The 27,020-nt window shown below is 48.1% G+C and overlaps 1 long non-coding RNA gene across 1 annotated transcript in view; it reads left to right on the plus strand.

The window, feature by feature from the left end:
* LOC143522483 (uncharacterized) overlaps positions 1 to 27,020 on the plus strand; it is a 33,585-nt gene extending 6,565 nt beyond the window's left edge. Inside the window, exons 2-5 of the long non-coding RNA XR_013133015.1 lie at positions 1,857 to 2,000; positions 2,684 to 2,812; positions 21,556 to 21,772; positions 26,743 to 27,020. This is a non-coding gene — a long non-coding RNA (uncharacterized LOC143522483). The remainder of the gene's footprint in view (positions 1 to 1,856; positions 2,001 to 2,683; positions 2,813 to 21,555; positions 21,773 to 26,742) is intronic.

A 27,020-nucleotide genomic window follows, 5' to 3' on the forward strand; every position in this document is an offset into this window, starting at 1 on the left:
ATTTCCAGATGTTGAGTCTATGGCAGCATACAAGTCTTTGCTGGCCTCCCAGGCCCACAAGAGGCTCTTATTAGCCAGGGAGGGCAGAAAAGGAGGAGAAGAACAGAGGGATGGACAAACGAGGGCAGAGCTTCCTGCCCCAGACCCACGAGGGTGGCAGAGCAGACGTCTGCAGCAGAGGCACGCAGCAGGACTTGATGCCAACGTCACGTTCTCAGCGTGCTTACCACGACAGCTGGGAGCGGTTTCAATGTGGTGCACGTCACACAAGAGAGAGCATGTGGAGCTGTGGAGATAGTGGGTGTAGTCTCAGGAGGAGAGGGGACAGTGGGTGTAGTCTCAGGAGGAGAGGGGAGAGGGGACTGGGTGTAGTCTCAGGAGGAGAGGGGACAGTGGGTGTAGTCTCAGGAGGAGAGAGGAGAGGGGACTGGGTGTAGTCTCAGGAGGAGAGAGGAGAGGGGACTGGGTGTAGTCTCAGGAGGAGAGGGGGGAGAGGGGACAGTGGGTGGAGGTTGTTCAGTAGGACTCTAAAGAACACAGAAATAGATGCTAATACAACACCCAAATAGACAGACATATAGTTGTCTTGATTGCTTTTATTTATCATTCTTTTCAAAGGTTTCCTCCTCCATCTCCCATTGGGGATTAATTTTTTCCACCTTTTCTCCATCTTCCTCCGCCACACCCACATCTGCAGCGTCATTCTCTTGCCCTACGGTGAATGCAGAGCAGCAGCTATTAGCAACCACTTCATTCAGGCATAAAATTACCCCCCTGGGCCCCATAAACAACGACAAACGTCGGGAAGATTGAATCTGCGGTGCCACCACCGCCGTCCCTGGACACCTTCAGCCCACTGGGCTGACATCGTGCCAAGATCCAAAGCCACCCGTTACCTTGGTGACAAAGCGCTCTCTGAATGAAGCCCCCTGTGACTAAATGAACATGCGTGCAGGACTCCTGACCTCCGGTGTCATGGTGATTTCACATTCTTCCAGGACAATATAAAGAGGTAATATACAAATAGCCCGTTGCAGATAATTGGCCACAGCAATGCATGCAATGTTTGTGCCCAGTATCTAAAGGAGTTGCTTCTAGTTAGAGTTCACACACGGGGATGGGGAATGTAAGTCAAGTTTATTTCACTGTGTAGCCACATGGAGGGCTGTGTAAAGCAAGGAGATGTGCAGAGACTGAGCTGAGCGACGTTTATTAAGGGCAAATCCACACCTGCAGTCCGTTGCACGGGTAGAGGAGGGAGAGGCAGGGAATACATGAAAAACCAGGAAAAGCCCTACACGGAAGACTAAACACAGGGAACTGGGGCAGGAAAAGCTGTACAAGGAACGTTAAACAGCGTACATACAATTACCAGCAGCACAGACCAGCTGACGTGGGTCTTAAACAGACAGGGAGACGAGGAGGAACACCGGACTGTCTTTGTGAGTTTGTACAAAAAAAGTCTACAACGTGTGAAATAAAATGCCTGCCAGTCTAGGAGGATGAATTATGGAATATGCAGTACAAGAGTGACATGTATAAGAGTGTGTGTGTGTGTGTGTGTGTGTGTGTGTGTGTGTGTGTGTGTGGATGGAGACAGATGCTACAACTGTCTGCTGGAACCTCACGGTGATTTTTCTTTTAAAACACCCTAATGCCAGATGACTGTTCAGATAACACTGCCTGTTCTGCTATTAAATGGCAGAACATTTCACACTCTTAATCACTGCAGAGTTGCCCCTGACTTTCATAATTGTAATCACGTTAGACGTGAAATCACTGCGGAAGATGAAAAGAGAGGCATTCTTCAGTTATTCAATTATTCTAGAGTGGTTTTTTTTGTTTGGTCTTGACAGTTGTGACACTGCGTGGAGGTGGAAAGAAAAAAGGGAGAGAGAGTGGGAGAGAGAGAGAGAGAAGAGACGGAGAGACAGTATATATCTCCTGTAGCTGCTACCTGGTCCCTCAGCGTTTCTAGGGATGGCACGTTGCTCAAACAGGTGACGTTTACAAGTGTTCCAGTCCAGCCTCTTTCACAACAGCCTACTGCCTCTTGATCTTACCTTGCAGCCTAGTAACAAAAAAAAGAAAGACCAACTCTGTTCCTCGGGCCGCAGAGATGTGGGCGTGCCCTGTGCAGAAAGCCCCGCCCACCCCTTGCGAGGGGCCTCATCAGTGAGGAGAGGTGCTGTGTCAGTTAGGAACCCTGTGATACCCTTTCTACCCCTCACACACTAAAGGAGTGTGTGTGGATGATGTGCGCGTGTGTGTGTGTGCGTGCGTGCGTGTGTGTGTGTGTGTGTGTATCGAGGTGCTCCCATGACAGCAGCAGTCAGCTTAAGATCTGACACGCTCTGAATGGAAATTCAGAAATTCAGTGGGACAGATCCAGCAGTAAGGGTGTAACTCTACTGTCAGGCAGTGTGTGTGTGTGTGTGTGTGTGTGTGTGTGTGTGTGTGTGTGTGTGTGTGTGTGTGTGTGTGTGAGAGAGAGAGAGAGAGAGAGAGAGAGAGAGAGAGAGAGAGAGAGAGAGGCAGGATGTGCCATATTCTACGTTCTCTGCAAGAACAATGAACAGCAGGTAGCTGGGATCAAGGCGTCGTCTGAACGTGTGTGAGATCTGAAGGTTAGACTGAGCTGTGGTGTTTGTTCTTCTTCTTCTTCCCAACACGGCGGGACCAGCTGCCCAGGAGTCGCCCCTCGCTGACAGCACCTCTGTCTTCCTGGTTCAGCTGCACGGCCTCCAGAAGAGACGGAAGGGCCTCCTGTGAACACTAACGTGTCTACCGCTGGCTAAACTCCTATTACAAGGTGAATTGCGTCTTCGTTGAAAATCACAGAACAGAAGTGACGTTACTTTCTGTGACACAGTAAAAGCTCCTTTGACCTGGTGAATGAAAGCTCAGATAGAGGACTCGACTGGGCTCCTCAAGTGTAGAGAGCACCACACTGTACCCCAGCAACACCACACAACAACAACAACAACAACAACAACATATCTGCTACGTCACTAGAGATGACTGGAGTAGCATGCATCCATCATCATAAGTCTCTCAATATGTTACTCACTCTCTCCCTCTGTGTTATCTGACCTGCCTGGACACAGTAAATTGAGTGTGTATCAATTGAAAATGGCTGGCTTCTCTATCTCCTCTTTATTTAGCCAGTAGGCATTGCTGAATAATTGATGTCCTGAGCGTGATGGTGGGATCACTGCTTGTTCAGAACGCCTCTAATTTCCATCTTTATGCTAGTCTATCGATTCTTATCTGCATTTTGCCGCTAACAGCACAGATGTGGTACAAGGCCGGCTGTGCCCGCAGCACTGGTGGAAACTGAGACAGCTCTGAAGACAGGATTACGCGTCACCTTTCAAACGTGCACACGCTTCATCGATAGGTCGTGTGCTCTCTTCCCTGGGATGCTTTCTTCACCATTCGCTGTTACGCATTTCAATGACAAAACTCAAAAGTCTCATCTGGAGTTAGAGAATTATTCTGTAAGGACAGGAGCACACACACACACACGTGGAGTTTAAGGGTTAAATTTAAGTTCGCTGTTCAAGTTCATTTCAGTGTGTACCCTAAACACATAAAAATACATAGAGACTAACTTGTGTGTACACGCACACACACACACACACACACACACACACACACAGACAGGCAGGTAAACATACACACAGCTACACACACATTGATGCATAATGCAACACAGAATTCGGTCAAGGCATAGCAAAGATTCTTCATTCAGTTTCATGACGAGAAAGAGAGAAAGAGAGAGAGAGAGAGAGAGAGAGAGAGAGAGAGAGAGAGATTCCTCTGTGAATAAAAAACAGGACCCTATTTCACACTACATGAGATGTGACCTTTTGGAAATAGCATTGTCTAAAATGTGTCCCATATTTCTCTGTCTCCCCCCCCCCACACACACACACACACACACACACACACACACAAACACACACGACACCACGCACACTCAGCCGCTCACCGAGCACTGCACCCACTCTCAGTGGCCACCCACGGTCACATGCTCTGTGGAGTCCATTAGGTATCCAGCAACAGTCACATTACCCTTTCACTCCCATATAATCCTGCTGTTAACATTCAGAATGCAATGATAATATATATATACTGTATGTGTGTGTGTGTGTGTGTGTGTGTGTGTGTGTGTGTGTGTGTGTGTGTGTGTGTGTGTGTGTGTGTGTGTGTGACATTTGAGGATGAAATGTGCTCACAAGAAATGTGAAGAAAAAGTCTTTTTCTCAGACTTCAGAAGTTCAGAGTAAGTGTCTGCTGGGCAGGAAGTGTCTGTCAAACAGAAGCACACCAACAACAGAGCTGAGGCCATGTACCAAATGTTACCCATCGTATTACTCCATGTTGTCTGAATTCCTATATTCACATTTTCTTTACATCTCGCATGGACACGTTATTTGGAACTGTGTGCATGCAACCATTAACACAACCCCTAAAGTGTTTCCTTCTCTGCTTCAGAAGGAAAAATGACAGTGTCAGAGCATAAAAGAAAAAATGCATTGAAATCCTACTTACACATCTCGACATTCAGAACAACACACGCTGTAACTGCAGCACACACACAAGGCGTCAGAGCAGTTTTAAGAGCACACAGTGAACTCTGCAGCACTAACATCTGCTGACAGGCATCGCAGGACTGAACTTGAAGCACTTTTCACAGTGGTCATTAATCTTTGACGTAATGCTGCACGTCCATGTTTATGTGTGTAGGAGGAACACAAAGAGACACAGATTGTATGTGTGTATACGTGTAAAAACAAAAACCTGCCAATCAGATCTCAGTACTCCTACATGTGTCCTATGATGCTGGAAATTACCTGTCAAACCCACCTGAGCTGCACAGAGCAATGCAGTCCTCATCACTCTCTACGGGGGCCTGTGAGCTGTGCACTTTGCCACTACTCAAACCGTGGCAGTTTACATACGCATGCAGCTGTGCAGGGCTTGGGCTAGCACCAGGGCTCGGGCTAGCACCAGGGCTCGGGCTAGCACCAGGGTTTGAGCTAGCACCAGGGCTCGGGCTAGCACCAGGGTTTGAGCTAGCACCAGGGTTCGGGCTAGCACCAGGGTTTGAGCTAGCACCAGGGTTCGGGCTAGCATCAGGGTTTGAGCTAGCACCAGGGCTCGGACTAGCACCAGGGCTCGGGCTAGCACCAGGGCTCGGACTAGCACCAGGGTTCGGGCTAGCATCAGGGTTTGAGCTAGCACCAGGGCTCGGGCTAGCACCAGGGCTCGGGCTAGCACCAGGGCTCGGGCTAGCACCAGGGCTCGGGCTAGCACCAGGGTTTGAGCTAGCACCAGGGCTCGGGCTAGCACCAGGGCTCGGACTAGCACCAGGGCTCGGACTAGCACCAGGGCTCGGGCTAGCACCAGGGTTTGGGCTAGCACCAGGGCTCGGGCTAGCACCAGGGCTCGGACTAGCACCAGGGCTCGGACTAGCACCAGGGCTCGGACTAGCATCTATCAGGCAGGCAGCTCCGAGCTTGATTCAATATCCACGCACAACACCCACCGTCTCAGTGAAGGGCCTGTAAGCAGCAGTAGGGGGTTGTCTTTAAACGGTAATATTTTACACCACACGACTTTCAACTCAAAGTAATAAGGTACGTTACCATATCGCTTTCAACTCAAAGTAATAAGGTACGTTACCATATCGCTTTCAACTCAAAGTAATAAGGTACGTTACCATATTGCATTCAACTCAAAGTAATAAGGTACGTTACCATATCGCTTTCAACTCAAAGTAATACGCCGTGTTACTATACTGCTTTCAGGTTCAAATTGCACGTTATATTATTCTTGCATTGCTTTCACAAAACACATTCAAATGAATTGCAAAAGGAGTACAAACAATATTAAACAAGAATGCAGAGCAACTGGAACAGAGAAGATTGCCATAATAAAGTTAATAATAAAGTTATTACTCTTAAGTGCTACTGTAGCAGGCTGTTGTCCCAGTATCATAATGTGTTTGTTTCCCTCCAGACAAGCACAAGACAGGCCAAGATTATTCTGAAAAGAAAAATCTGCTAATGGGCTTGTGTTGGAAATGCTTAAATGTTTAGGCTATTAGACTAGGTAAATATTATCAGTATAATAATAGTAATTAGTGGGAAACAGAAGCACTGACAGCATTGTCAGAAGCACAGATGCATTTACATGGAAGCTTTCAAAACTGCTGAGTGAAAATTACCTGACAGCAACAGTGATATTAGATAACGCACTACAGTAATGCATTGTATGACGTTTTGGTATGTGTGTACATATTGCATGCACATAAACACACATGCACACACACACACACACACACACACACACACACACACACACACACACACACACACACACACACACACACACACACAGAGAACTGGTATGTTAGGTAGACTGTAATCCAGGCTCAAGGTTTTAATCCCTGTCCTTTAACAAGAGTGTGAAGCTCCCCTAAGCCACCTGTGAGGCTGACTGATACTGTGCTACTGCTAACAAGGGGCTGTGTGTGTGTGTGTGTGTGTGTGTGTGTGTGTGTGTGTGTGTGTGTGTGTGTGTGTGTGTGTGTGTGTGTGTGTGTGTGTGTGTGTGTGTGTGTGTGTGTGTGAGAGAGAGAGAGAGAGAGAGAGAGAGAGAGAGAGAGAGAGGGGAAGGGAGAAAGAGGGAGAGAAAGAGATAGAAGAAAAAGGGAGGAGACAGAGAAAGACTGACGGAGTTTGTATCCTTACAGTGTCTGTTATCCTTATTGCAATTTAGATCTCCATAATAGCTCATTATGATGTTTAACAGTTTATTAATATAAATGTCTCATCTCGCTGCATGCGGATGAGCTGTGAAGAGCTATCATTCTGCAGCATGTAATGAATATTGAGGCCTGCGGACTGAGAGAGAAAGATATCTATCTCCTTCTCCTCTCTTACACACACACACACACACAGACACACACACACACACACACACCACATGAGATCAGATTCATGTGTCGAATGGTTATAGCGGAATGATTCACCACTTGGCTGAAAAATTCAGGTGGAGTTTCTGCTCCATAGGGAGTACGGGTATACTGGAGATGGAGGGAGTGTGGAGGAAGGGTGGAGAGAGAGTGGATGATGGGCGGAGAGAGGGCCGTTAACAGAAGGTGGTGGTTGTCGCTGTTTGGGGGGAGAGGGTGGAAAGGGAGGGGTCTGAGGCTGTTCTCCGGGTGGAGGCTGAGAAACGGGTGGAGCCAGCACTCAGCAGATAGCTTCTCGAACAGCTCCTTGACCACCTGCCATCTTCCCTCTGGTCACCTCCACAGCTCCCCGCTTTCATCCTGCTCTCCTGCTCCGACTTTGATCTGGTTCTGTCCCCTCTCTCCTGGTCCAGGGCTCTCAGCACCACGTTGGTAGTCAGTGTGACTCCCGATTTCACTCTATCAGGACTCGGCTACGCCTCACTCCCATCTGTGAAGCAACAACATCACTGCGGTTCCCCTCTAACTCTCTCCCTCTCTCCTTCTCTCCTCTCTTCGTATTCTTCTCTCGCTCTCTACCCCTCCATTCTTCTATCTCTCTCTAATCCCCCCCCCCTCCCTCCATCCGCTAGGACGTGTTAGCCATGAGATGCAGAGAGCTGCACACAGTCTGTTTTTGAGGCCATGGCTTTGTTACTTAGCAACATGTCGCAAAAAGCCTGAGTCACTGTCTTTCTCTCCAGCAAAATGCAGTTCGCCACTCTGGTGGTCTGGTCAAAGATCATCTCAGCTTAGAAGAAAAAAAAACAGGGGAGGAACATTCCTCTCCTTGGTTCCAGCCAGTTTAAATATCACCCTGGGCAAGGGTACAGGTGTGGGCAATCTCAAAACCAATATAAAAACAGCTAACAGATTCTGGGCTTGAGAACAGCTTGTTATGGTAGTCCTAGGCCAAGCTGGTGCTGCTACACTGCATTCCCAGAAGTGCTGGACATGTTGGCTACTTTTGCGTAATTAAAGAGGAGCTCCATTCCAAGGTGCTTCTCTGCCTGCATATTATGCATGAGAGCTTAAATTATTTATCCACTTTAGTTGCGGCGAGGACGGCACGCGCTCTGCAATACAAATCTGTTACCACCACCTCCAGCCATCTGTCAGACAACACGCACCACCCGCCACACGCAGACGTGCAGACGCAGACGTGCAGACGCACAGACGTGCAGACTCGCACAAATACACACACAGGCAGAAAATATGCACGCATATTAAAACACATGCACACACACACACACACACACACATATGTATGTACTCTATGTATTATACTCATGTGGACAGAAGTATGACAGACAGGGTTCAAAGAGAGCGGAAACTGAATGATCCACCGATTGAGGTGGAGTCTGACCATTTAGAAGGTGAGCAGGACGACTCATCACAGACTCCATCCCTGCACCACCCACTTCCTCCGCACTGAAGAACACGCCTGCTTCCATTTTCCATCGTGCTGACGATTTCTCTCTGTCCCCATCACTCTGTCGCTCTCTCTCTTTTTTCATAAGTGTACTACCTCCACACTGAGCCAGAGGGGGAGAGAGAGAGAGAGAGGGAGAGAGAGAGACCAGAGTGAGCGATAGAGAGGGGTGGAGAGAGGTGGAGAGAGGGGTGGAGAGAGGTGGAGGCCTCATACATTATGCATTCTTGTCCAGCCTAGTCATTCCTCTTTCTCACCTCCGGGGAAATTTGAAGCACTCAGCTAAAATGGATTTTTTTTTTTGAAAAGGAGGGCGAAAATAAATAAGCATTTCAGTTTTGAGCAAATTTCAAGAACATAACGCATGTACAGTAAGAAACAGGAGAGTGAGAATGAGTCGTGAGGGCCAGGAAGGGAACGGGGCTTGACAGGACTCTACCGCTATTACCCTGACACCGTCACCCAGCCCTGCAGGGGATTACCTCTCCTGCTTCACACGGGACTCTTATTTGCTAATGTGCTGTTTGTTGTCACAGGATATTTCTATGGGGCTGAGGTGAACAATTTGAAATGCACTGTTATTTAACAGCAAAGAGAACCGGGTAAGACGAGACATTACGCTTGCAGAGAGACAGCAGGTGCACGACTGAGACTCCTGCTGTCAGTAACTCGCTGTGTTCAGGGACAGATGAAAGCTGTGCGTTAGCTACCCCGCCTCTCTGAACCGGGTCCATTATCACCATCTTCAACCTCCTCTCAGCCTCTTTCTGCCTCATCCAGGGGCCACAGTGGCAGTGGGGCAAATCCTCTCTCATCTTCAGGCGCAGTCCTAGCTTAAGATTGCTACTCCTGAGAAGCCACAGGCTGACTTCAAACTGCACTGGACTACTTGAGTTTTAAGAAACATGCCTCTCAGTGCTAAAAAGAAGTGTTCAAAGAAGAGTCCGATTCACAGAAAGAGCTCAAGGGTTGTTTCGGACCAAAGATGGTCGCCTATATCTATAAGCCCAAAAAGGACAATGTCCTGATTCTAACAAGAGGAGAAGTGGAGCGTCACACATAGCCCGGCGTGAAAATCCTAACCCACCAGTTATTGTGCCCTTAAACTACAAATGTGCAGTAGAATTCTTCTCCACATGGGCCGGGCCCTGGTCCAACGGGAGAGCTTAGCTGCCTGCTTCTGAGAGAATGAGAGGTCCAAGAGAAGTTCCAAATGATCCAAACATGATGTACCCACATTCACGAACGGCTGCTTGGTCATCGTGTGCATTGTGTGTTGCTGTTTTTATTTCCACTATATTGACAACTTCACATAATGCAAAACTGACTTTCTCCATTCGCAGCCAGAATCGTTTCCTGTTAGCCTGTAGGTGAACATCACGCTGTTAGACCAGCGAAACGCAAGAGATCGTTTGAAAAATGCACAAAATAGGTAGCTACAAGACAAAAGAAAAGACAGACAGGTGACGTTGCAAAGGGCAGGGAGTTGAAAAACCAGACTGTCTGACTGACTGCCTGTCTGACTGAAATCTGGACGTCTGTCTGCCTTATTGTCAGTACAGTCGCGTCTTTGTTTTAAATTTGTAGCCACGGCTAAGCTCATGCTAATGTTCCTATTGGCTCGCCACTCTTCCCTCAGCCGTAATTCCCACATCATTATGAAACTTATCTCCTCTGCTCAGGTTAGAAAAGTCACGTGCAAAGTCTATTCAACAGTCGCCCACACTCAGAATAGAGGGACACGCATTACATTCTGAGATATGAAAGCGAGCGTGTTTGGAGGGGTAGTGTGTGGGAGGCAGTACGGCTGGGTGCTGAAGTCTGTCAGTACAGGTGGCAACATAGCCTGCAACAGCCAATGAGAGACCTCCAAGTGTTGTTACACTCTAAGGATTCCGCAGCGGGTCTGTACCTTCGGCTTGGAAACACTCACCTGTCACAGTAGCTTCTCCATAATAAGTAAACAAATGCATAAAATGCCCTATGATTGATAACTAAATAAGACTGTGGTTTACTAGGTCAGTTTACAAACCACACTATTCCTTTATTATTAGACAAACTTATTCCTTCCATGGATTTTAAAAAGTCTTATTTTTATCCTCTTGACTATAATTGCTCTTAAACTGCAGTAGCGCACTTTAAAATTTAGGATTTTATTGGGTTTTAGTTTTAACCCTAACGCATGTCTTTAGAAAACTGCTATAAAAATGAAGGAGCTCTGATTGAGAAGAGGTCTATGTGAGGGAAGGTCTGTGTGAGGGGAGGTCTATGTGAGGGGAGGTCTGAGGGAGGGGAGGTCTGTGTGAGGGGAGGTCTGTGTGAGGGGAGTTCTGTGTGAGGGGAGGTCTATGTGAGGGGAAGTATGAGGGAGGGGAGGTCTGAGGGAGGGGAGGTATGAGGGAGGGGAGGTCTGTGTGAGGGGAGGTCTATGTGAGGGGAGGTCTGTGTGAGGGGAGGTCTGAGGGAGGGGAGGTCTATGTGAGGGGAGATATGAGGGAGGGGAGGTCTGTGTGAGGGGAGGTCTATGTGAGGGGAGGTATGAGGGAGGGGAGGTCTGTGTGAGGGGAGGTCTGAGGGAGGGGAGGTCTATGTGAGGGGAGGTCTGAGGGAGGGGAGGTCTGTGTGAGGGGAGGTCTATGTGAGGGGAGGTCTATGTGAGGGGAGGTCTGAGGGAGGGGAGGTCTATGTGAGGGGAGATATGAGGGAGGGGAGGTCTGTGTGAGGGGAGGTCTGAGGGAGGGGAGGTCTATGTGAGGGGAGGTATGAGGGAGGGGAGGTCTATGTGAGGGGAGATATGAGGGAGGGGAGGTCTGTGTGAGGGGAGGTCTGAGGGAGGGGAGGTCTATGTGAGGGGAGATATGAGGGAGGGGAGGTCTGAGGGAGGGGAGGTCTGTGTGAGGGAAGGTCTGACTTGAACCTGTCCTCTCTCAGTTGTTACTGCCACACCATGAACATTGAGCTGCTAAACTGAGAGCAGTAAGTCTGAAAAAGCCATTCAAACATTTCTTTAGAAAATAAGGCACCAACAGATAAAGGCTGGTGGAGTTCATTCCACTACAAATTTGTCTACCTACAAACATTACACTCAGATTTACTCCACTATACTGCACTTTCACTTTACAGTACTGCATCCAACAACTTGAGAATGTTTGAACTCTCCTCTGATTCAAAGTTTACACATTATTCTCACATACACATTTGTCTCATCTATAACATGTCTGCCAGCATCTCTGTCTCCCTCTTTCTCCACACCATCTCCCTCTTTCTCCACACCGTCTTCCTCTTTCTCCACCATTAATCAAATGGCTGCCGTTTATAACCTGCACTCTTCCCCCTTTTGCCCAGCACTGCCACTTCCTGTATAACAAGAGTGACAGGAAGTTGAACTGAATTCATGTCCTTTGCAGAGGAGAAGCATAATTTAGAAGTAAAATTTAGCTTTGCACCCTACTGAAGTCCAAAAAACCCACATCCCTGTTCACAACAGCTGTTGGACTCACCCTCCACATATTCTCACACAAACAATTGCAACTGCAATTCAAAGAGAACCTGAACTTGTAATCTCTAGGAAATGTCCACCATATGGAGCAAGAGGAGAAAAGTTTACTTAACGTTATCATTTTCATACTTTAGGATTTATGAATATGCAAATCCATCTGTCTTGGTCGTCATAGCGAGGTGCCCCCCCACTGGGTCAGATCAGCAGTTGTCAGGGGAGACAGGCCGACACCCCTCACTGGCAGGACAGGCTGTTATTGGACAGGTGCTGCTGTATATTTATGACTGTTCTCCACTTTGCTGTCCTGGAGCACTGGGATTACTTATGACTTCACCACCACCCCTGTGAGCATTTGTGTGTGTGTGTGTGTGTGTGTGTGTGTGTGTGTGTGTGTGTGTGTGTGTGTGTGTGTGTGTGTGTGTGTGTATGTGTGTGTGTGTGTGTGTGCGCGTGTGTCTGCGCGTGTGCGTGTGTGTGTGTGTGTGTGTGTGTGTGTGTGTGTGTGTGCGTGCGTGTGCGTGTGTGTGTGTGCGTGTGTGTGTGTGTGTGTGTGTGTGTGTGTGTGTGTGTGTGCGCGTGTGCGTGTGTGTGTGTGTGTGTGTGTGTGTGAGTGAGAGACCAAGAAGGATCACTCTTTACAGGCTGATAAACTAAAACTGTGCCCACAAACACACACACACATACAAACACAAACAAATATTCTGAGGTAAATCCAACTCCTCTGAAGGTCTTAGAGGTGCATCAGACATCCAACGTCAGACTATCAAATGAAAAAAGAAGCAGATATTTGACAATGTAATATCCTTGAACTTTGCAATGTTACTCACATCCACATACAGACACACAAACACACACAGACACACACAAGCTATGAGTTGTTTGTCATACTCTCCCGTGTCTGGGGTGGGGGGGGGGGGGGGGTGTTGCTCGTTATACTCTCCCGTGTCTGGGGGGTGGGGGGGGGGGTGTTGTTCGTTATACTCTCCCGTGTCTGGGGGGTGGGGGGGGGGGGGTGTTGTTCGTTATACTCTCCCGTGTCTGGGGTGGGGGGTGGGGAGGGTGTTGTTCGTTATACTCTCCCGTGTCTGGGGTGGGGGGTGGGGTGAAATGGTGGGGGTGCTGTTGTTTTCCACACTCTCCCAGGTCACTGCAAATGAAAGGCACTAAACAAGCTCATATTTTGTGAGGACATGAATAAAGGGGACAGCTGTGTGTGCACGGGGACTCTTTCAGTCGGTTCTGAGTGAGGACATGTTGGGACAATATGGTGTGTGATCGGATAAATGTGTTATCTTATTGGACACCATCTTCTCATGCTGGTGTATGTGGCGAGACTCCTACCTGCCAGTGACCAGTGATGCGTGTGTGTGTGTGTGTGTGTGTGTGTGTGTGTGTGTGTGTGTGTGTGTGTGTGTGTGTGTGTGTGTGTGTGTGTGTGTGTGTGTGTGTGTGTGTGTGTGTGTGTGTGTATGTGTTTATGTGGGTGGATGGGTGGGTGAGGAGGAGATGCTGAGTTTTCCAAATAACTCAGGGATAGAAATCATGTTTGCAACTGAAGATGGAGTGAATGAGAGAGAAAGAGAAAGGGAGAGGGGAGTTGGGTAAAAGGCGGAGAGAGAATGAGAGAGTTACACTGACTTAGCACCTGTTTCATTTAACAACAGTTTAAACATAACATTTAAACTTCAAACAATGTCTGATAAGATCCTTATTTGGTTGAGAACAGAATGGAGGCGGAGTGCAGGTGGAGACAGTGTAGGTGGAGACAGTGCAGGTGGAGACAGTGTAGGTGGAGACAGTGCAGGTGGAGACAGTGTAGGTGGAGACAGTGCAGGTGGAGACAGTGTAGGTGGGGACAATGTAGGTGGAGACAGTGCAGGTGGAGACAGTGTAGGTGGAGACAGTGCAGGTGGAGACAGTGTAGGTGGAGACAGTGCAGGTGAAGACAGTGCAGGTGGGGACAGTGCAGGTGAAGACAGTGCAGGTGGAGACAGTGCAGGTGAAGACAGTGCAGGTGGAGACAGTGTAGGTGGAGACAGTGCAGGTGAAGACAGTGCAGGTGGGGACAGTGCAGGTGAAGACAGTGCAGGTGGAGACAGTGCAGGTGGAGACAGTGTAGGTGGAGACAGTGCAGGTGGGGACAGTGCAGGTGGGGACAGTGTAGGTGGAGACAGTGCAGGTGGAGACAGTGTAGGTGGAGACAGTGCAGGTGGAGACAGTGCAGGTGGAGACAGTGTAGGTGGAGACAGTGCAGGTGGAGACAGTGTAGGTGGAGACAGTGCAGGTGGGGACAGTGTAGGTGGAGACAGTGCAGGTGGAGACAGTGTAGGTGGAGACAGTGCAGGTGGAGACAGTGCAGGTGGAGACAGTGCAGGTGGAGACAGTGTAGGTGGGGACAGTGTAGGTGGAGACAGTGTAGGTGGAGACAGTGCAGGTGGGGACAGTGCAGGTGGAGACAGTGTAGGTGGAGACAGTGCAGGTGGAGACAGTGTAGGTGGAGACAGTGCAGGTGGGGACAGTGCAGGTGGGGACAGTGCAGGTGGAGACAGTGCAGGTGGAGAGTGCAGGTGGAGGTGGCTGCTTTGTGTGTTGACAATAACAGTTGAGTCAGTGGAACAGGAATACAGCATTACAAGCCTTCAGATAAACAAGGAAACAGCACTGGAACATACACACAAACACACACACACACACACACGCACACACACACACAGACACACACACACAAAACACCCAGATACACACACACACAAACACACACAAAACACCTAGATACACAAACACACACACAAACACACACATACACAAAACACCCAGACACACACACACACACACACACACACACACACACACACACACACACAAACACCCAGATAAAAACACATGTGCACCCAAATACATACAGACAGTTTGCACAGAATATAATCTACAGTAAGGGCTAGTTTTCTATTCACAGGTGCAGCGTAATGAAATTATGAATGTGCCTTGGTTCACACCCTCTCATCAGAGTACTTTTATATTTGAGATTACTGCTCCCAAATATGGGCAAATTCATTTCTCAAAACCTCCTTATCAGAACGCACGTCTGCCCCTTCACCTCAAAACCATAAAATCACTGGAAAATTACATGTATTACTGTATTACTGCTCTATACACCATTCAATATGCAATTAAAAAGGTCTAAATGAGCCTGTGGGCCTTGCTTGTTGCATCTCTCTCTTTCTCTCTCTCCATCATTTTCCCTCCTTCTCTCTCACTCTCTCTCTCTCTCTCTCTCTCTCTCTCTAGCGTTCTGCTCTCTCTCTCTACCTCTGTCTCCCCTGATAAGCTCTGTGCAATGTTATTGATATTTCCAAATCCTCTTGATGAACTTTATAATGGACAAAGAAGCATAGAGTAAAAGTTCAGTGTGCCCTCTGACAGAAAAGCTGAATAATCTCTCTCTCTCTTTGTCTCTCTCTCTTTCTCTCTCTCTGATTGTTTGATGGGTGTTACTATCTAATTGCCCCCCACCTCACACCCTTCAGTAAAGGACACTCTTTCACTACACACCCTCCCTCTCTGCAGCCGCCGTGCTAATTAGCCTCCCTCTCTCTGCCATGCTTAATTAAGACTCTGCTCTCCTATGGAGGTGTGGGACAGGAGGACGAGGATGGTGGTGAGACAACAGGCCCGTCCCCAGGGCCGTCCCCAGGACCCGCTGGTCCAGACCACTAGGGCGGTGATAGCGTTCAAACACCCACAGCCACCCAAATCTGATTAACCGACCGGACCGTGGGGATGGATGGATTTTTAAAGAGGCAGTAGTAGGGTGTGCAAGTGTGTGTGTGTGTGTGTGTGTGTGTGTGTGTGTGTGTGTGTTTGTGCTTTTATTTCAAGGAGTGGGGGGGGGAGCTTTCCATTGACAGAAGAAGCAGTCTACCTGTAAACCTGTACTTTATTGAGACTGTCATTCAGATTGACATCCATGCAGTTACATACTTCCCAGTAACTCCACTGTCACAAGTCCCTGTCCAGTGAAGAGTGATTAAGTGAACCGTCCCCAGGCCATCTGAGGTAAAAACACCAGTCACCCTGGCTGTTTCTATCAAACTGCAAGAGAGAGTGAGAGTGAGTAAGGAGTAGAAAAGGGGATAGAAAGAGAGAGAGAGAGAGAGAGAGAGAGAGAGAGAGAGATTCTTTATGTCTTTGGAGACGTGTTGAGGACTGAAGCCTGTTGATCTCAATAAAACAAGAGCTCTTAACACTGTAGTCAACCAATCAGCTCTGCTGCTCCAACACAGAACAGAGACTGGAGCAAGAGTAGCACCCCCACTCAGAGCACCCCCACTCAGAGCACCCCACACTCAGAGCACCCCCACTCAGAGCACCCCCACTCAGAGCACCCCCCACTCAGAGCACCCCCCACTCAGAGCACCCCCACTCAGAGCACCCCCACTCAGAGCACCCCCCACTCAGAGCACCCCCCACTCACAGCACCCCCACTCAGAGCACCCCCCACTCAGAGCACCCCCCACTCAGAGCACCCCCACTCAGAGCACCCCCCACTCAGAGCACCCCCCACTCAGAGCACCCCCACTCAGAGCACCCCCCACTCAGAGCACCCCCACTCAGAGCACCCCCCCCACTAAGCGCACCCCCCACTCAGAGCACCCCTCACTCAGAGCACCCCCCACTCAGAGCACCCCCACTCACAGCACCCCCACTCACAGCACCCACACTCAGAGCACCCCCCCACTCAGAGCACCCCCCCACTCAGAGCACCCCCCACTCACAGCACCCCCACTCAGAGCACCCCTCACTCAGAGCACCCAACACTCAGCTGAGAGAAGTTTGGATCACCCAGACATACACACACACACACACACCCACACTCCCACATACATACACACATACACACACACACACACTTACACACACACACACACACACACTCACACACACCCCCACACTCACACACACACACATACACACACACACACACACACACACACACACACACACACCTAGCCGTGCCCTACTTCAGGTCTGAAATGACAGTAATAGAATCTATAGTAATAAAGGTAAAGTAATAAACTAGAATAAAGTAATAGAAAAGTAAGTAATAGAATCTAATGGAATGTCATTTTAATTCAAAAGGTTTTTTTACACTCAATAAATCTCATTTTTTAAGTCACCTATAGCACAATAAAAATAACCTTTGTCATATTAATCTCACACACAGTAAAATCATCTCTGTCAAGTTACCACCTATGGTGTAAATTTGAGAGTCGTGAAAATGTGTGACATCATTGTGAAGACAGGCAGAGCAGCGGCGACCTATTAAAGCACAACGGGCGAACACAATGGTAACGTAACCAAGGAAACCCGTTTCCACTGACGACCAAGCCAGGTTGAACAGGTAGGTTGCTCAACAGCGTTAGGTTGGTAGGTGTGGTTGGTGGGTGTGAATGTCCTGGGAAAGACAGACAGGTGATGAGAGAGGAAGGGAAGGGGGCGGCGACCTGTGTGAGCGGGGTGCTGAGAGCTGCGGCTGTGATTGGTGCTGGTGTGAGGGTGGGTGTTGCTGCTGTCTCATGATTGGCTGGGGTTGATTAGGGCATGACAGTGTTGTTTCCAAATGAGCAGAAGGCTATGAGATTTCAGCTTTTGTTGTCTTCGTGGTGGTGTGTGGGGTCTCTGGACAGTGCGTTTGACACTGCTCTCATCGTAGGAGCAGGTGAAGAACCCCCCCACCCTCTATAGTGCCGCACAAACAACCTCCCAACACATTCTGTTGCCATAGCACGACTCACTGCGAACCACAGGCAGACACTTCTCACACCGTCACGTCTGAAACCTGAACCTTCTCGTCACTTGTGTAGAGCAAGTCCTGCAGTCCTAACACTGGTGTCTATGGAGCGTATAGGAGATCCACAAAGTCATCTCTGCATGATTTACTTCAGTGGTTCCCAAAGTGGGGGGCGCGCCCCCTAGGTGGGGCGCGGAGCTATTGCAGGGGGGGCGCAGAGCTTGGACATGTGCACATGTGTCAATATTAGGGATGCACCGATCCCGATATTAATATCTGAAAAAATTCTCGATCGGGTATCGGGGACAATGTGACCGATCCATAAAAAAAGATCTATTCAGTCTAATTCTATGCTTGTATTGCTTGCTTTTCGGAGTTAGTTCAACCTTAATACTCGCGCTGGTGGTATTCCACTTAGTCCGTTTATTTGCTGGTTGACCAAAATAAACCTGGGCTCCAGCAATACTTCACTGTTCATACATGAACTGGTGAGTTGTCCAAAGCTCATTGAATGCGTTACTTACAGAAATAAATTAAGGAGCTGTGGTCTGACTCGGTCTACGGCAGAAAGCTAAAAAACAATATTCCATACGCGCGCTCAACTCGCTCCCTTAAAGAGACAGTACACATATTTCTGGCCGTTACATGCTTTACAGTCTGCGCTTGCAAACTAGCCGCATATGTATTGCTGTTTCTCTTATTTCATCTCCTTATTTATTTTCAATTATATTTAGAATTCTTGAACCATTTAAAAGATTTCTTGTAATTTATTTTTTTCATGTTTGACCAAAGTTGTGAACCTATTGTTTTTGTAAGTTTTCAACACATCCCTAGTCAATATGGGGGGGGGGGGGGGCGCAAAAATATTCTCATCTACTAAAGGGGGGCACTGCAGAAAAAGTTTGGGAACCACTGATTTACTTTGAATGCTGCCTGAAGATGCACCAACGTGTAAATGCAGTTACTAGATGTCTCTATGTTCCTCACTGGGCCTGGTTTGCTGATTATCATATTTCATGAGCAGCTAAAACAAGACTCTGTACATGAGGCATAAACCCCATAAACAGGATCCCTGCCACATCTCTATTCTGTTCTTTAAAGGGCCAACTAGACATTTAAAGCACTGACAATATAGTAAAAAGCTAAATACATCTTTCCATATCTACTCAAAATTTTATTCTGACATACGTTTTTCAAAGCATATGTGGAGTAGCTAACTCCTCCGTCTGACGGGCGCACAAACAGCCACGTTCTCCTGGAACAGCCGTCTGCTCGACGGCAGGCACTACACCATCACCGCCTTCTCCATCAAACCCCCCTGGACCACTTGACAGAAACGTTCCCCGCAGCTTCCAGGAAGCTCACGGCCAGTGAACCCAGTGCCCTCGCCCCTGCATGTGTTAGCCCCTCCCCCCAGCTGCTCATTCATCATCTCTACCCCCCCCCTCCAACTCCCCCCTCCCGCCTCTCCTCCCTGTGCCATATTTTTCCCGCCCCGTGTTCTGTGATGGCCTGTGAGTCACGGCCCCTTGATTGAGTGAGACTGCAGGCACCCCGGGCGGAGCCTTCCCCTCCACGCCCACCAGGCTGGGGCGGAGACCGCAGGGATGGCGGCTGGGCGGCTGCACGCCATCGGCCCCCGGGCTTAAGGGCTCGGAGGAATGGGATTGATTATGTGGGGGCAGTCCCTGCTTCAGGCGTGGGCGTGGCAGGGGAGGGTGGAGACGCTCGCTGGGTGATCGGAGCAAAGCCTGAGAAGCTGGACGTGAGTGCAGTGATCCTGATGGAGGGTGAGGGGTAACTGTGGATCTGCGGCGTCAAAGGGGAGGTTTGAATTATTACTCGCCAGGATGACAAATTATTTGCCCTATCTCTCTCTCTCTCTCTCTCTCTCTCCCCCCCCCTCTCTCTCTCTCTCTCCCTCCCCCCCCCCCCTCTCTCTCTCTCTCTCTCCCTCTCTCCCCCCCCTCTCTCTCTCTCCCTCTCTCTCTCTCTCTCTCTATCTCTTTCCCTCTCTCTCCCTCTCTCCCCCCCTCTCTCTCTCTCTCCCTCTCTCTCTCTTCCTTTCTCTCTCTATCTCTTTCCCTCTCTCTCTCTATTTCTTTCCCTCTCTCTCCCTCTCTCTCTCCATCTCTCCTTCACTGTCCTTTTCATCTCGTTCTCGCTCTAGTGATCCTGCTCTCCTCTCCTTTGAGGAGACCTGTCTCACATTCTCACTTCCATTACTAAGCGATACTATACATGTTTTCCTAAATATGCAGAAAGACGTGCTACGATCCGGGAACAAGTTTCAAGTCCAGTAGCACTTATTTAAAAAGATCTGACAAAACATTAGCCACTGTACTCCAATTAATCACAGTGAAGGGCAACACATCATGCCACAACAAATCAGAGAGGAGTATTCCTCACTCTGCTCCACACCAGCCTGCCACACACACCTGCTCCACTTAATGACATCCATTTCTCCAACCTGAGTTTCATACCCAAAATTACAATACAAACTGCACTGCTGCTACGCATGACTTGATGTTTCTAGATCTGGGTGATTTGTCTTGTTGGGCGTGGCCCATCAAAAGTGTCGCCCTCTCTCCAAAATCAGATCCACAGGTGCATGAACAGAGACGGAGGGAATTCGGCAGCACCGGCTGAAGGAAAACATCTCAAAGTAGGATGGTGTGTTTTAATGACTCGTGCCAGCAGGAGACATCTCTAAAAGAAACCCCGATGTGCAGTGTGTCGCTCCGTGATAGCTCTGCAGTTATGCTGCTGATTTGATGAGACAAAGCGACATTTTTAGAAAGAAGCCAGAAAACTGGGTCTTTGCACAACTTTCAAAAGAGGATTTTGACAAGACTGAACATGATGCTCAGAACTCTCCTCCTCATCAGCTTCATCACTGTCGCCAGGGACACGGACCTTTGGTTCGGCGTTGTCATGGTGACTAATACTAATATGCCAAACAAAGGTTAACAGTGCTTCCAATTATACTGAATAACTTTGGACTGGAAGATGGTAACATTACGTAACATTACGTAACATTACGTAACATTACGTGATTCTGACTCTTTGCACTGACCCAGGAGCGGTTTTGCAGTTATTTATATATTTGTTTATTTCCTCAGAACATGGGGAAGCTTGATCACTGAAAAACAGAAACATCTAGCTGGAGCCAACATAGCTGCTGGCGAGGGCTGGGGTGTGTGCAGATGCAGTCCTCTCACTGCATGACCTGGCAAAGCAACCAGCGCCGGTCTGAAGGGCGTTTCGGAGCTTCTGGCTGTGCGTGACTGAGGGCTTTTCGGTTTTCTGCACAGCCGGAGTTATGTCAGGTTATTCTCAACCTCTCTGCTCCTGCAATTTTTCAATCTACAGATTTAAGAGGAGAAAAGGACTCAGAAATAGGAGTCACTGGATGAACTGGTAGAGGCAGTCATCTGAGTCCAGTGACATGTCATTACTGAGTAGCGGTGTTGGGGAAGGTCTTTCTCCTGTACTACAATTCTTTTACTCCTTCATTATGTCATAAAACATTATGTCGTTCTTTCCTTCCTTGACGAGGCAAATACATGACATGACAGCAGCTGTCGAACGTGCCGACGCCTCTCTCCGCCACCCTTCTGATAGTACACTTCATTTAAACAGCCTCACAGATGACATCAACGATGACATCAACGATGACATCACCGATGACATCAACGACGCGTGCATGTGTTGTGCATGTTTGCGTGCATGCAGCAAAACCAGAACACAGCCCTTTCCAGAGAGAGTGATGTCTTTAAGCTATTCTCTCATTTGTTCTCTGGGAACAGGGAGGCCGATAGGATAATTTGGGAGACAGCGGTGGATTAGTATACCGACGCGTGACGGGAGGCGGAGCAACACCTGGCCTTCCACACGCCCGCCTGCGTAGACGTTCCCGCGCGACACTCCGGCACACTTCCACCGAGACTCTCCTAATCGTTCCTGAAGATGCTCTCAAGGAGTCTCTACCTCTCCATGTAACCAGAAAGGATTTGTCTTCATTAGGTAAGTACCCCTGATCGCAGGAGTAATGTATGGCTTAGAGGGCCCAGGAGCTGACTTCATGACTGGAAAGGTAAATGTATAAGACTCGTGCAGCTGAGGAAACACACGATACACGTCCCGCATGCCGCTCAGATGTTGTGTAGCTCAATTAACATACTGCTGATTGAGATTAACAACAGTACAACAGATTTAAATTTTTAAACGCTTGGTAGTTAAAATTGTTACAATTACCCTTAAATTGTGAGATCAACTACAGTCACATTTGTATTTAACGTACTGCTGATTGTTAATAAACAGTAGACGCAATATAATAACCTAGTAATAGGTGAATAAGCAACTATACAAACACCGGGAAAATAACGGTCATTTCACGGTGTACAATATTCGCTGTGATGTCAGAGACCCGCCTGCCTCCACGCTCTCTTATCAGGGCAAGCGCCTCCTACGTGTGGCAGGTGATGTCATCGGCAAACGCACCATTACGGCACGGCCGCTAGCTTTGTTTGCTGACTGCAAGTGTCTCGTTCGAGTTTGCTAATGACACAGCGATCATGACATCCCGTTATGGAGATCTCCGTAGTGTTTTTACGTGATTGGGTGCAGATACATGGCAGCTGAGTCACTGTTTCACATGATGGATGCATGTTTTGAAAGATGAACCTTGAGTGTTGTTGTGTACAATGGATGTATTACTGTGCAAACAATGTGCAACATATCCACTGGACCTTTATCGGTGGTCGGGTTCTGACCCCACTGGTCGGATATTGTTGTATGGTCATCCGCTGTCAACAAACTGGGCGATACTGATTTGTAAACATCCTGGCAGCACTGATGTCTGAACTTGGCAACATATTGAATTAGGATGGCTACGTTCTTAAGGGCTAAAAGGAGATCACAACGTACAGGAGTGGGGAGGTGACGGTGAACACCAAAATGAAAACCATATCTTCTATAGCAGAGCTGACTCATTTGGAGCATTTGGAACCTGTAATATAATTAAATATATATCAATATTTAGATCTGGTACAATGTACAGAACACATGAATCTCGTCATTTTTCCACTTTCACGCCGAACCTAGCTGGTAAGTAAACTATGAGGTCACATGGTCAGGTCACATGGTCAGGTGTTAAACCAATGAAATGAAAAGTATTTGCTTTAGTGTGTATGTGAGCCAGTGATATGCTAACACTGACCAATGCAACGCATGTCTCAGCTCTTTCCAAACGGAAGACCAATGGGCTTCCAGCAAAACACCTGGACCGAGGACAAGAAACTCAAACGCCAGCCTATAACTGGACATCTGGCCACCTTAGTGAATTGTACAATTGCTATAAACATCCCTAAAAGAGCTTGGACAATGACTCAGCCAGTGGGAGTCATTAGAAGGAATGGGCGTGTGTATTAAAATGGCCGTTAGGGGTCTGTTATATTTCAGTGGGGTTGGGGAGCAGCCGTGTCCTGCAGCGTGGAGAGAGCAGTCAGGCTCTGTTGTTCTCATCCCAGCCCTTTATTCCATCTCACACACCCAGATCAGAGGTTCTTTGGGCTAGACGCCACACATAAATAATGGGACTTGGTTTGGATTTTGTAACCACCGCTTGCTTCGCCTCTGGCTGCAACGGGGCCCCTGCAGGGACTTTGAAGGTTACCAGGACCAGACAGTCTGCACAAGGACGCGCGGGACAGAGAACTCTCTGGTAATGATGACTCACACGTGCTATTCCACTCTGTTGAGTCCTATTGAGGCTGGCAGCTACCCGACCACATACTGAGATTCCAACCTCCTACTTACATTAAGGGACAATGACTAAGCAACCTGTAACAGGAGCAAAGGAACTCTAAATCAATTATATGCTCAGACAATATTCCATCTACTGAAATACCATTATCTCTCCCTCTCTCTCTCTTTCTCTCTCTCTCTCTCTCTACATATATATATATATATATATATATATATATATATATATATATATATATATATATATATATATATATATATATATATATATATATATGCGTGTGTGTATATATATATATATATATATATATATATATATATATATATATATATATATATATATATATATATGCGTGTGTGTATATATATATATATATATATATATATATATATATATATATATATATATATATATATATATATATAGAGAGAGAGAGAGAGAGAAAGAGAGAGAGAAAGAGAGAGAGAGAGAGCGAGAGAGAGAGCTTGAGGGTACTGTGCAGTATCTCAGCTCTTCCCAGGATGCTGCTCCTCTGCCCTCTGTGATGTTCTTCCCAGGATCTGCTGGAGCCATCAGCCCAGTTTGGGCTCCCAGCCCCTGGTCACATGACTACTGGATCCACTGTTTCCACCTTCCACATCTTCTGTCAGTCTGGAGGTTCCACAGGATATTGGTGTAATGTTGCTGAAAATGAGCTCCTAGTAATCCCCACAGTCATCCTCCCATCCCAATGACAACGATCCCAGGATGCTGGTAAAATCTTCCACAGCCTGCATGTTTAACTCCTCTCCATCACCACACTCTACAGCTGCACCAGTGTCACTCCCAGCATGCTGCACTGACAGTGCCTCTCTCATCCTCCTCTTCAGCAAGTGCTCTTGGGATCCATTAAAATGTCTGCTCAAGGCTAATCTCGGGTTCTCGTTGTTGGAGGACATAGACGCTTGTCCTCTCTCTCTGGCAACCACACCCCCCTACCCTGCCATTGGCTTCTTTACTCTCTGACACATTATAGTGGGGAGGACCGAAATTACCCCTAAGGGGCAGTTACAGCCAGCCTTTCAGGCATTTGTTCTCTGTCACTACACATCAAAGCGAGAGGCAGACCCTGGTCTGCGGAGGGCGGCCACAGAGGTGGGAGGTCAGATCAGAGTGGACTGCTCTGTCAGCATCCCTGCAGCCTGGCGCGGTGCCGCGGGTCAGGGCCATAACCGGGTCGGGGCTGAACTCACAGGTGTGACTAGTTGCATCTTCCTGTTTATTTTAGCACCAGTGGGTCTGTGATGCACACCTGCCCAACGTATGGCAACCCACCACAAAAGACAACGACCTGACCGATTCAGATGGAGATATCACCTCTTACGGAGGAGACTTCAAAGTCTGGATCATTTCTTTTTTGAGCAGTATAAACCCATTAAAGTCTCCTTAAATCATAAGACTGCTTTTAAAGGTGAAGTTTGAGCTCCCTACGATGGCCACAGAGCTTTTTGTTTGTTGTTTTTAAACAGAATCAATAACAGCTGTGCCACATTGTGGGTCCCAGAAAGTGCTTTTCGTGTGGTATAATGTCTTCTGGTATAATGTCTAATCTGGCTCTGGATCAGCAGGCAGGAGTCATCCACCAATCAGAACAGTCGGTTGTTACCACATGAACTCCCAGTCACTGATGGCAGTGGCATTACGAGAAATGTAACATGGGTAACATTGATAGAAAACAAGCTACAATTTAGCTGTTACAAAGGACAAGCTAGAGGAGAGAATGCTATGTAGTGTGTATAATCATGAAATATTGCTGAAAATTACATCGTAATGGTACAATATTAATCAACGAGGGGAAGATCATACTAATAATAAATTGCCAGTGATGTCATGTGACTAGAACAAAGGTATTTTGAATCCAGGAGGAGCAAGGGTGGAAAAAACAACAACCTCCGAACGGAGTGTTTCAACACCACTCACACAGGCGGCCCATTTGGAGTGTTTCAACACCACTCACACAGGCGGCCCATTTGGAGTGTTTCAACACCACTCACACAGGCGGCCCATTTGGAGTGATTCAACACCACTCACACAGGCGGCCCATTTGGAGTGATTCAACACCACTCACACAGGCGGCCCATTTGGAGTGATTCAACACCACTCACACAGGCGGCCCATTTGGAGTGTTTCAACACCACTCACACAGGCGGCCCATTTGGAGTGATTCAACACCACTCACACAGGCGGCCCATTTGGAGTGTTTCAACACCACTCACACAGGCGGTCCATTTGGAGTGTTTCAACACCACTCACACAGGCGGCCCATTTGGAGTGTTTCAACACCACTCACACAGGCGGCCCATTTGGAGTGTTTCAACATCACTCACACAGGCGGCCCATTTGGAGTGTTTCAACACCACTCACGCAGGCGGCCCATTTGGAGTGTTTCAACACCACTCACACATGCGGCCCGTTTGGAGTGATTCAACACCGCTCACGCAGGCGGCCTGTTTGGAGTGATTCAACACCACTCACACAGGCGGCCTGTTTGGAGTGATTCAACACCACTCAGGCCTGCCACAAAGAAACCACCCAGGTTTGTGTGGCCCAAACACCTACATTTACATCAGATGTGTACCTGGATGGTGCTCTGGATCGATTATTTATGTCTGCGTAGATAATGCGGTCCCACAAGGCTGTCAGTTGCCTTACATAATAAACAGGCAGATGCTTGAGACATTCTACTAAACGGTGTAAACTGCTGACAAAAATCTATTTGTATTGTCACTTTAGCAGGGAGATCACCGGGACATTTTTTATTCATGTGAACTTTAACTCCGCCCCAAGGCTGTCTGAAGCAGACACAAATGCTGGCAGGCACTGAGGCAGACACTTCAAACGTGGCCTCGGAGGGGGGCAGGACCCTGTGATCCTCACCACTGCCTGACAGTCCAGCGTATGATTAAAGCTGCTATGGTTGGCAGGTGCTGGGGCAAATGAGTTCTCTACACCACCCTCAGACCTACACCTGCACTCCAGATTCTGATGTTTTTAAGTTGTCTACATTATTTTCTGTCTCTGCTCAGTTTTCTTTTACCTATTCATTATATTGTAATCTGTCCTATATGTGCCCTGCTGTCCCCTGTCTCACTGTCATAACGCCTCTCCAATTCTCGCTCCTTAACTGTTTACATTTCTGTCTCCGTTTCTGTGTGGTATAAACCTCCCATTGGACCCTAACATGCTAAAGGGAGAGGTGTGGACACAGCTGGGGGTGAGGAGAGAACGGGACGGTGGAGACACCCAGCTCAGCCTCCGAGAGAGGAAGACAACTGAGGAAGAGTGGAGAACAAGAAGACTTTGACGTCAGGCAGCGGAGAGATGTCAGGGTTCCACAGCAGACCAGCTACATCCTGGTTTAGATTGAATCTTTTACTCATCCCACTTTACATTCAGCTTTTACTCATAACAGCCACATTCATTAAAATGGAGGGATGGAAGGTCTCCGGTGCTGTCAGGTTCGGGTAA

This window comes from Brachyhypopomus gauderio, chromosome 9 (genome assembly GCF_052324685.1).
Source record: "Brachyhypopomus gauderio isolate BG-103 chromosome 9, BGAUD_0.2, whole genome shotgun sequence".
NCBI classification, from domain to species: domain Eukaryota; kingdom Metazoa; phylum Chordata; class Actinopteri; order Gymnotiformes; family Hypopomidae; genus Brachyhypopomus; species Brachyhypopomus gauderio.